This window comes from Empidonax traillii, unplaced genomic scaffold (genome assembly GCF_003031625.1).
Source record: "Empidonax traillii isolate 1590-97213 ecotype Southwest subspecies unplaced genomic scaffold, ASM303162v1 scaffold132:size1788729, whole genome shotgun sequence".
Taxonomy (NCBI): Eukaryota; Metazoa; Chordata; class Aves; order Passeriformes; family Tyrannidae; genus Empidonax; species Empidonax traillii.
The window spans coordinates 830,514-838,813 of record NW_020955325.1 but is presented as its reverse complement, the minus strand read 5'-3'; positions in this window follow the sequence as shown (position 1 = coordinate 838,813).

Below are 8,300 nucleotides of genomic sequence, written 5' to 3'. Positions count from 1 at the left end.
ATATATATATATATATATATATATATATATATGCATATATCAGAAATCATGAGAGAAGGTAGAAACGCCAAACTCAGAACACTTCTTTTGCACATCTGTGAGAGGTGCTGGGGAAGCACTGGTGTTTTTATCGACGAGAAACTAGAACTGCTCCTTGATGAAAGGTGTGGGTTTGACCTGGGCACTATGAATATTTTATTTTGTGAGCCCGAGTATTGCACCACATCAAGGCTGTGTGTGAGTATAGTCACCTATGCAGCCATAATAGCACGTAGGCTGACAACACCGTGTCTGCTCCTGGTGCTGAGGGGAGTGGTCTCATGCGCTTGCCAGTGGGGTTCTGGTGACAAGATTTACAACACTCGTCATGCTCCTGCTGAACACAAACCAAATGTTGTCCATCATGTGGTCAGATCCCAAAGCAGTGTTAAGGTGACAGCATAACCTATGCAGTTATACTGATCTTTGGTCATTCGGTGAAGTGCATACATGGCTTACTAATACCAGTTTATGCTTAAGGATATTCCAAAGGCCAAAGAGATGTGTATCAAAAATATCTCAGAAACTGCTGTTCTCCATCCAAGAGAATGATCCAGTAAAACAACTGTGTTCATCAAGGATAGAATAGCTGTTGGCAACTAGGAAAATAATTGCAGAATGAAAGAAAAAACATTCTCTGCAGCTAATCTTTAGCTCCTTACTATAAGAAATGAAAATGGTAATAAATTTTATCATATTCAAGGTTCAGTGCAAAACCAATCTCTCCATCAAAGTCTTCCTGCAATAAAGATTACAATAAAAGAAAGAAAGAACAACCAGAGAATGAAAAAATATTGCTGAATCATCGTAAATAATGTAAAAGGTTCTTATTCTCTGGAGCAAATATGTAGCTTGATAGTCACCCACTTGAAACTTGGCACTTGTGACTGAACTTTTCTCCCATTGTGAAAAGAAGGAAACGCAATGTTGTTTCCAGTCAATATCTTTCTGATAATTCAATAATGCAATTCAGTAATGCCTGGGAACCCATGACGGAAGTATTTGGGACAGAGTTAAGGACACAGCTACCAAAATAAATTCTTAATACTTTACAAGGATGCCAGAGACCAAAACCAGAATGAGATCAAAAGGTTCTTAATAATTCTTTGAGAATTATTGTTTCCATCAGGATTCTGGAAACACTGAAAAAAATCAAGGAAAGCATCACCACATTGCATTTCTATTCATGCTTGCATGCAATTGCATCCAAAAGGATAGAAACAGGAGAAAAAAGGGATCTAGGAATGCTTGAAGCAAAAGGTCTCAGCTTCTAAAAGGAATAAAACATGACACTGGATTCAGGGAAAGGTTCTGATGACAAGTCTCTCTTCCAAGATGAATAGGTTTTTCATCCAAACTTCTGTGGAAAGTGCTATAAAGGTAACTTTGTCTACCTTCTCCCTGGCTATGGGACAATAGTATATTAAATATTTTCCTAAAAGATTGACATAATGTTGGGAATATTTGCTGGGTACCTGTATTTGATTTGTGTGGCAAGGCTTTGGTAGTGGGGGAGGGGGCTACAGGAGTGGCTTCTGTGAGAAGCTGCCAGAAGCCTTCCCCATGTCCAACAGAGCCAATGCCAGCCAGCTCCAAGATGGATCCATTGCTGGCCAAGGCTGAGCCCATCAGTGATGGTAGAAGTGCCTCTGTGATAATATTTATGAAGGAGAAGAAGTTATTGTGCAGAGGTAATTGCTCTAAGAGAAGAGTGAGAATATGTGAAGGGAACAGCTCTGCAGACACCAAGATCATTGAAGAAGGAGGGGGAGGAGGTGCTCCAGGCACTGGAGCTGAGGTTTCCCTGCAGCCTGTGGTGCAGACCATGGTGAGGCACCTGTTCCCCTACAGCCCATGGAAGTTCATGGTGGAGCAGAGATCCACTTACAGCCTGTGGAGGATGCAAGTGATGCCCAAAGGAGGCTGTGACCCCGTGGGTAGCCCACGCTGAAGCAGGCTCCTTGGAGGACCTGTGGATCCATAGAGAGAGGAGTCCATGCTAAAGCAGGTTTGCTGGCAGGACCTGTGACCCTGTAGGGCCCATGCTGCAACAGTTCATGAAGGTTTGTAGCCTATGGGAATGGCTCATGTTGGAGCAGAGGAAGAATGTGAGGAGTTCTACTCCTATGGAGGAAGGAACAGCAGAGACAATGTGGTGAACTGACCATAATCCTCATTTCCTACCACCCTGAACTTGTGCAGGAGGGGAAATAGACAAAATTGAGAGTGAAGTTCAGCCCAGAAAGAAGAGAAAATTGGGGAAGCTGTTTTTTAAAATTTGGGTTTATTTCTCATTATCCTACTCTGTTCTGATTGGTAATAAATTCAATTATTTTCCCAAATTGAATCTGTTTTGCCTGTGACAATAGTTAGTGAGTGATCTCTCCCTGTCCTTGTCTCAACCCATGAGCCTTTCATTATTTTCTCTACCTGTCGAGCTGAGGAAGGGAGTGACAGGGCAGCTTTAGTGGGCAACTGGCATCCAGGCAGGGCCAACCTGCCACAGTACCCCTCTTGTTTCCACCTGGCTTCACTTCACTTTTGTTTTCCCTACTTGAACTCTGTGGCAGACCTTAACATAAATACGTGTACAGTATAGGCTTCCTGCTAAATGCCATCTCTAGGAAACAAAGCAGCTACAAATTATGAAGGGTGGATTACCCTACCAGCATGCTGAGGATACAGGGCGCACATGGCCAGTTGCTGCATCAGCCATATGATGACTAAACTGGCTACGATCCCTTAAGTTTCTTTCCCTTCTAGGACAGATGGGAGCTTTTGAACTGATGCAGGGCAGTGAAGCATCGCAGCTTAGTCTTGGACCATTACAAGTTTGTGTAGGAAAGACTGTTTGTTGGAAGGAAGCTTCACAGTTTAGAGGGAAAAGAGGAAGAAAATAAAGTTAGGGAGATGTGCACCCAATGTACTGTTGAGAAAATGAGAAACAAATGCTGACTAAAAATGTATTAACCAACCTGAATCAAATAATTAAAAAATCTTAGAAGTACGGTGGAAAGATCCTGTGTCTACTCAAGCCTGTTGAAGTCTTGCTACGGATTTTTGTGTTTGCAAATTCTACACCTCAGTCTGATACTGGGCATAACAGTGGGATAGCCATTTAAAGCTACTGTGCTACTGCATATAGAAGGCAAAAATACAGACTTGTAACCGCAGAACAACCACTGATTCCTGACCACAGCCCACTGCTTCTACTCAGAATGCTTAAAAGATTGCTGCCCAGGCTATCAATCCCCTGCTCTAACCTCTAGATCCCACGTATTGGCAGCATTCCCAGCAAAGGGGGCAGGTCAGCATCTGATTTTTGCTGGCCTCCCCTGGAAAAACTATGGGAGGTTGCTTCAGATTAATTTTGTTCCTTGCAGCTCTCAGTTAAACAGGCTGACACCAGGTCTGCTGCAAAGAGGGAAATAAAAAAGAGGCTTTTGTAGCATAACAATGCCATGTGCTGATGTGCAGTGAGCAATTATGTAACCAACGCTAAATCTTTCTATAATTAGAACAAGCACCTAGTTAGAGTGATCAGAGCTCTTTTGTGTGAGCCTACGCGGCAAGAAAAACCTTGGCTTGAAAGAAAGATGCTGGCTTGATTTCCCTTTCCTTTCCAACTGGTGAATAAATTAAATCTCAGATTACCCCAAATTGCTGTGAAAGACAGACAGTGAAAAGCATTTCCTTTTCATTCTTGTTGAAGACATTTGCATCCCAGGTGTGAATCTCATGAAATGCAGATACAAACTGAAAGATTCTGCCTCTCTGCCCCAAGCACAGGAGCTGGAAGTGCAGCCATACAGCCTGAAGAAAGGACAGAAGGTCAGCATCAGCCCTCCCTATGGAGAATCAATCTCTTTTTTACATTCACTTCGATGAAAAACATGGCAAGATATCTGGAAAGGCTCACTTATACCAGACATTCCTCACGTACACAGAGGAGGACAGGGAAAAGAGATCAAAACAGTCCCAGATCCTATGATTTTATGGACCCAGAGAAGTAGCTGACAAGGAGGTATGAAACAGTATGTTGAGAAATTGCTACCAGCACAGTGGGAAGAACAGCTTGACCCAGCTGTTCTTTTCTCACTCTTCTGATCTGTCCCTCCATTCTGTGGATGGTCAGCAATACAAATATTGAGGGAGATCTATCTTCTGCAGCTGTAAACAAATTCAGCTCTAAAAGTTACCATAGCAATGCCAATTCATACAAATTGAAGATCTGGCAGGTAGGAACACTGCTGCTAGAGATCTGTACTCCTCAAATATTTTCTGATTCATATCTTATTAGCACAGGTCACCAGAAGAAGTATTACAAATTCCTCTGTATAAGGGTTGACAGATGTGAAAATCAACATGGGAGACAGGAAATACGGTAACCTACCTGGAACTAATTCCAGAAGATAGACTGACATACTCTCATAGATTTTCTGCTAAGCCAAACCTGCCCCCATTTTCAGTCCAACTTAAATGGAAATTGACAGGTTTTGCCTTTGTATCAGCAACAGAAAGCCCAGAGCTGACACTGGAAGCCATAAAATTTTAGAATAGCATCTTCTTACCAATCATACAGTACAGAGCCAATATTTGGATAAGACGTCTCTCAACAGGAACACGTCCATTGCCCAAGTTCATTCAGTCCTTGTGAGTCAGTAATGATCAAAGTCTAAGTGTGACAACAGAAAGTGTTGTGCTGCTTGGAGAAATGGGCTTCAGGTGAGAAGCAAAATCCACTTCTACTAATGTTTTGTTCCCTCAAGGCCATTGCTGAACACTGTTGTGCAGTAGCGGTTTAGACAATTTCATGCCACCTCCATGCCTTCTCTCATCCTTTCTGTGGGTAAAAAAATTCCCCTTACTTTGTTTGCTTACTTAAAGTTTTGGTGACTAAAGGATACTTCATTATTTCATTGGAAAGTATCAGTGTGTGAAAAGATGTTTATCAGCTGGGAACGGAATGCTTCCAAAATGTTTGCAAAGCACCATGGAGTCTGTGGAGTTTTACAGAAGTGCTTAAGAACATTTTTGCCTCTCTGAGAAAGTTGAGTTTTCTACAATGTACAACAAATAACAGAAATTAAACCAGCCTCCATTTCAGTCATTTCAGAAAACACAGATGTGACTTGAGGAATTTAAAGGTTTTTTTACGAAAGCACTAATAGACCTTCTGATCTTTTTCCCCCAGCTATAATTATTCCTTCTGAGTGCTGCCTGTAATCTCTAAGGGAATGAGAAGTGCAGGGGTCACTGATGTGGCTGAACCTTTCCATCTAGGTAAATCTCCTCATTTTCACTGCTTAGCATCCTACCTGTGGCACAATTTATGCCTTGGGTTAAGAAGTGGCATTTATTTTGATAATTTTTATCCCACAATGTGCAGCAACTGTTCGGCATACAGATATGTGGTATTAACAATAGCTTATTCCGTTACTTTGTATTGTCGTCTTCGTTTGTTACAAGATATTTCATGAACCATTTAATTCTGCCTTTGCAAATGTGAAAAAATGCTGAAGTAGATAAAAAAAGGTGCAGAGGATATAATACCCTAAATCTACCCCAAAAGACTCCTTGGAATTAATCAGAAATATGTTGTTAAAACCAGCTGTTTATTTTCCTAAAACCACCTAAAAATGTTCCTTCTCACAGCCATGCCAAGGATTAAGAAAGACCTCTGCAGAGTCTGAACTCCTTACTCACCGTAACAAGGATCACTTTGACATGATCATTTTGTGAGAAGAGATGCATGTGGAAACCTGGTATCATTGTTGTCCAGAAATTGCTGATGAAAATGGTGAGCAGGAGAAGTCCTAGCGTCCCTTCCTCTGTAACTTCCTCAGAAATATCCTTACACAGCATTGATCCAGTGCCGATGGTTCCTTTGCTTTTTAAAATGCCAGCCAGTTCTCTACCCAGGTGGCACAAGACTTTGAGTGTTGCAAAGTGCTAATTCTTTAATTAAAACATCATCAGAAGCAATGAGAGGTGTACCAGGTCAAGGAACATTATGTGAGTAATTTATTTGGTCTGGTAGCTCACCTGACATAAAAAAAATAAATTGCTTTCTCATTTCAAGAAGAAAATGGGGAAAAAAAAAAAAAAACACAAAAAACCAACAACGAACCAAAACACCATTCTATGTAACAGCAACAACAGAAAAGTATTAGATCAGAAATTAAACACATTCTGGTTTTAAGAATTTCCCCAGTTTCAAAAAAGGAAGCAAATTCAGACTATAATTGGCCAAGAAACGTTGCTTTACACCGAAGTTTGAATAGTTTATTTTGCAAATGTTAAAAAAGATTCAAACTCTCCAAACTTCTCACAGTTTTTGAGTATAAAACTTCTCAGATTTTTTTTTCCAGTAAACAATTCTGATCAATTAAATCATATATGTAGGCATTTAGGTTTAATATGTGATAGGTAAGGCAGAGCAGGGACAAGAAGTTATTCACAGCTGGATTTGTAGCACTTGCATAAAATAAAGACTGTGATATTTTTACAGAGCCATATGGTATTGAATAAGCTTATACAGCCCCTTTTCACCATATGGTCCACTGTATCCTGGGCTAAGAGCCTTTCATATTCCCAAGCTCAACATTAGCCAAGTCAGACGTCAAAATCGAACCACAAAAAAACAGAGTTTCAAGGGGAAAAAAAAATAAAGTATTTAAAAGAAACAGTGTTGCTTGTAGCCAGACAGCTGTAAATGTCTGCAAGCATCTAGAACTCACTGTCCACAGTGAGAAAGGGGGTGTACAGTTCTCAGAATAAGCTGTGAAACTGAGGAAACAAAAGGAGCACCTTAGTGCAGGAGCTGAAGCAGATTGCTTGCTTACAATTTTACCTGCAAACAGCAAATTTGTATAGTGGCTGTCATATAAACTGCGTTGTGAAATAGCTCACAAAGTTGTATATGTGCCATAGAGGATTAAATACCTCACATCAAAGGAAGAAGGAGAAATATTAAAGTAGGAGGGAAAAAATGTAATTTTTCCCCAGAGACAGAAGCCCTGGCAACTTCTGATGGGGAGCAGAGGCTCCTGAATCAGGAGGCAATATTGCCAGATGTGACAACAGCAATTCTGTTACTAAATGATTGACAGAAATGGATAAAAGAGATGACAGATGAGTTTTGCTCAGGAAAATTATTGATAAATGGTATGTGTCAAACTCTTGTATCTTTAGCTTTGTCTAAAGTGCTCATAGGAGGCCAGCTGTCTCAGAGAGAAGGGGAAGTACCTGTCATTCACAGAGGTGATGACAGAGCTGCTGTCACCACAATGCTAAGCCAAAGTCTGATTCCCACTGGAGATGATGACTGCAAGAGGACTGCCCTTACCTTCCTCCAAATCTCCCCTCAATTAGAAATTGTAGCAGATTAATTTAGCCTGCAGGACTAGTCTGCCCTGCAGGTTAGATGATGAGACAGACAAATCGACTAAAGACTCCAAGACAGACATTTACTCTGCCCTGTCGTCTTCCTGTCTCTTAGTGTATGATTTTTTTAATTTCCAATAGACCGTGTTTGTGTCTTTAATCATTCTACTCTTTTTTTCTCTGTCTGGCTTAGTGTTTCTCAGCTAGATAAACCGTGCCTGGACCAGTGGTACTCTTCTCCTTTTGATTCACTAGATGTGATGCAGTGATGGCAGTTACTAATTAATAACTGTCTTTGGTTATGTATGGTGACATACACTGCCCCTTCAACACAAATAGCAACTTGTCCATGTAAAGCTCCACCTAGTTCCCATCTATTACAACACCCTGAGAAGTTTTTCCATATTCCAAATTTTAATCATCCTCTAGAAAGTTCATTTATTGATTTAAAGAAAAACTTCTGTGGAACATAAAAATGCCCATTTAAGATAGGCAACTCCTGGTATTTAATGCAGAAGCTTTTATTTTAAATCAATATCTTTTATTCTGCTCTCAATCTCTCTTCTTCCCTTCTTTCCCATGTCCTAATTCAATGATTTCCAAGTAGCAGATATCAGAATAAGAAATTTTATTCCAATCCATTTTCTCTGTATGTACTGCTTTTCACTTGGACACCTTCATCTGGATGAACCGTGAAGTCACTGACCTTGCTGGAGGCTGCCTGAGCAGGACAGGAACGCTGACCAGGAACGCTGACCGGGGCCGCCCAAAGGAATACACGGGGGCCTTGTCAAACTACACCTCCCAGGATTTCTTGCGGCCCGTCCGTCCCTCCACCGCCGCGTTTGAGTGACGTCACAAGCCTACGGCTCCCA